We start from the raw sequence: 3,837 nt of genomic DNA on the forward strand, positions 1-3,837 counted from the left end.
TTTATATAAAATGTTGTTAGCGATTTGAAAATTATTCATAGAAGTTAAGCAATAGAAACGATGAGTAGCAGTATTTGACACACAATCATTGCTACGTAGATAATATCAATGTCTTGCAATCCATTGCACCATTACCTCAAGATAGAGCTATCAATTTAGATTGGATCCATTAAGTTGGGCCCATTGGATTGATACACTTTATAAAAATATTATTGATCAATTTTAACTTTGATAAGTTATTAGTTAAATTTATCTGATCAAAAATATTTAATTAGTAATTAATTCTTTTTTAGCATCCATGAATAAAAAAATACTTATAACAATTAGTGAATAAACGAGAGTATGAAAATAATAGTATAAAAAATGACAACAAAAGAAAGAAATTGAGAAATAAATAAAATTTAAAGAGAAAATAATCTATTTTAATATTAAATATATTTTTATTAAAAAAATAAGCATAAAAATATCAGGTCCAAATTTAAAATATATATATATATATATATATATATATATATATAAAATTAATAATAAGTATAACCAATAAATATTTTAATTTATTAATGAAACCTAAGTTACACTAGTAAAAAATTAAATATTAGAGTTGAAATCTAATTTTGATAAACAATAAATTAAACATTACCGAAAAAATAAATTTGGTTAGTAAAAAATTATATATTACCTGTCAAATCTAACTTTGATTATAAAAATAAATTAAATATTACCGACCAAAGTTTGTAAAAAATTACACATTATCAACAAATAAATTTGACAAGAATAAAAATTAAATATTACTGGTCAAATCTAACTTTGGTCGGTGAAAAATTAAATATTACCGATCAAATCTAAGTTTATCCAGTAAAAAAAGTTTGACCAGTAAAAAAAGTATACATTACCCGTCAAATCTAACTTTGGTCATCACACGACTGAGGAAGAGAGTGCAATATTAGGGTTTGAAGATCAAGAGCTGAATTGTAAAATACGACACCTAGGGAATTTTTAAAAATTTTCTAAAAATTTTTCTTACCTAAAAGAAAAGTTTGATTTTTCTTATTATTTCTTTTCTTTTCTTTTTCTTTTTCTTTTCTTTTCTTTTCTCTCTTTTCCTTTCCCCGTGCCCTTACTTCGCCCGATTCCTCTCCTTCTCCCCTCTCCCGAGCTCGCCACCGCCGCCGCTACCGAGCCTCTTCATCTTCCCCAATCGACGCGCCGCCAACCTGACGCCACGCGACTCCTCTTCTTCATCCCCGCGTTCATAACCACCAGCCAAAGGAAAGCCCCTAAGCCCTAGCATCACCTTCCCCTCCTCTGCCCCATCACTTCCTCGCTGCGGAGATCCCATCGCGCTAGCGCCGATTTGCCCACCTCCTCATCTCAGCCGATCGTCGAAGCTTGAACCACTGCAGAGCTCTCCGAGATTTGCCCTAATTCGGCTGTGCCTTAGTTTGAAGCCGATCGCCACGACCTGACACTGCCAGCCAGCCACCACTGTTCTCCTCCTCCATCCACATCTCGTTCCTTTCTAGCCACCTCACGCAGGGGAGTCGTCGGCCAAGGGTGGGGAGCCATCGACCTGTTGTCGTTGTCTCTGTACGTCGCGGCCCCGACCTCAGACACCTTCGGCTAACCCTCTACCACTAGGGTTAGTGTCGCATCTCTTCCTCTGCTCAGAAGTGAAGTTCTTGGATGGAACCCTAATACCAACTAAGCAACACAGTTTCGGTCAAGATCGGTACAGGCGTGAGCGATCGGAACACAAATCAAAGATCAATGGAAGGTAAGATCCCTTATCTAAGAGATGTGGACTTAGGTTTGGGACTAATGCAGATACAAATGTGTTGAAGGTGTTGTAGGGTGTTTGATTTAGAGGGCAGCACCTTTTACCTCGCTTCGGTCAGGTTTATTGGTAGCAAGTTGTCTCCGGCTGTGTATCACCAGCTAAGATTTCAGATTTGGGTAAGTTATGCTCAGTATTAGGTTAAGTATGGATGGGATACATTCTGTATTGGATTGATTATGTTGCTAGTAAACCCTAATTGGAGGGAAAATGATTGAGGATGCTTAATCTATTTGTTTATGTATTAGAGATTCAGTTATGAGTTGTTGGAGGTCAATTCATTATTTTGTCTTAACGATGCAAATTTATTAAAGGATAGTTAGGGTAGATGATTATATCAATTAGGGTTTTCCCTAACTTGTTTGGGGATTTTATTAGCTATTTAAATTCATTTGAATTTAGCTAAATAAAATATATATATTGACACAGGACTCTGATTCGAGACGAGAGTGTCGACGTGACATCTATCTGGATACAATCTCCATTTTTGAGGTGGGTACCTTGACTTATCTTTAGATATTGTCATTTGATATGCATAGTAGATTTTAACAAGTAGTAATGATTATATTCATATCTGCATCGGTATGCCACTACTTGTTACCAATTGCATGCTTGATTTTACTTACCTATTTTGCATTCATTGCCCTCTTGATTATTTATGCTCATAGTGGTAGTGACATACCATGCCTTATGATATATCGGACTAGACATTTACCATATCTGATACGTGTACCTAGACCTTCTTATTTGAGCCATTTATTTTGGTACATGTTTTATGGAGGTAGATATGGTCAGGATTTTCATGCTTAGTGTCATGCACCATCTTGCATGATTGCATGCTGAGCGATTGATAGCTCCATTATTATTGAGCTCATCGCGAGTTACATGGATCTGCACACACAACCACTCATGGGTTAGTGGTATATCAAACAGGGTGTGTGCGAGTTTGCTCTGTCAGTGCTCCGCTGGTCCACTCATGAGTAGCGTGACGCAGCATGGTAGCACGACAGGGGTCCCTCCTCTGGATTGTCTCAGGGAGATGAGAGCATTGAGCTCCCCCACTTATGATTTGGGGTAGGAGGATAGGTGCATTCCGACAGCATCCTGTCCACTCGATCACTCATCAGGAGCAGTGATGGCAGAGTACACAGTTGTCATAGCCTTACCCACTCAGTTTCACTATCGTGTATGAGATGGCTGACTGACGTCAGGGGTGACTATGTTATTTGTATCATATGCATGGATTACATTTATTGCTTGTGTTTGCTGCACTTTGTTTGCTATATATTTGGTGGATGCATATGATTGACATACATACAGGAGATATAATATTTTCGGTCTGACGACCTTATTATCCTGATAGGGGGTCCTGGTGAGTACAAATTCTCTCATTCTTTTCAGTTTTGCATTTTCCATTATTATTCTAGGAGACTGTACACATAATTCTTACTATTGGTTATTTCTTACTATGCATGTCTGAGTGTTGGACTCACCCATTGATTATTACCATTTCAGGTTGAAGATGTCAGGAGGTTCCAGTTGCTAGTCCCCACCCTGAGTCGTGACGATTTTCTATCTTGAACTTTTGGTTTCCTTGTTATATTTTTATATATTTGTGATGTATAACTGTACTCGTGGATGTTTATCGGGTTTTGGTCTACTGCCTTTGTTTTCCACTACGTTGGATTTTTGTTGTGAGTTTAAGTTTTTCGTTGTATTAGTGGAGTAGGTTTTATTTAGATAAACTGCGTGGTTGTGTCAGCCATATGCTGAGTTGATATAAACTGCGTGGATTGTTAGTTATTTTTATTGTTATTGTCCCGGTCGTGTTGGTCGAGATTTATGTGGTCGTGAGGGTTTTGTAGTAATGTTTCATATTGTCACCGGTACAGGAGAGATGTTGCCCAAATTTCCTCGGTAGAGACTCCCCCGGGGCGTGGCATGGATGCTATGAAAAGGGTAAACGAACATGTGGTTTAAATAGGAAAGAAAGGGAAGGCAGT

At 37.6% G+C, this 3,837-nt stretch overlaps 1 long non-coding RNA gene across 1 annotated transcript; it reads left to right on the top strand.

Moving 5' to 3' along the window:
• Nucleotides 1-1,088: 1,088 nt before the first annotated feature.
• On the top strand, nucleotides 1,089-3,599 carry LOC122021787. The gene is made up of 4 exons (XR_006122646.1): nucleotides 1,089-1,774; nucleotides 1,842-1,953; nucleotides 2,264-2,326; nucleotides 3,350-3,599. It is a non-coding gene; the product is annotated as an uncharacterized LOC122021787 (long non-coding RNA).
• The last annotated feature ends 238 nt before the right edge of the window (nucleotides 3,600-3,837 follow it).

Source organism: Zingiber officinale, chromosome 9A, assembly GCF_018446385.1.
Source record: "Zingiber officinale cultivar Zhangliang chromosome 9A, Zo_v1.1, whole genome shotgun sequence".
NCBI classification, from domain to species: domain Eukaryota; kingdom Viridiplantae; phylum Streptophyta; class Magnoliopsida; order Zingiberales; family Zingiberaceae; genus Zingiber; species Zingiber officinale.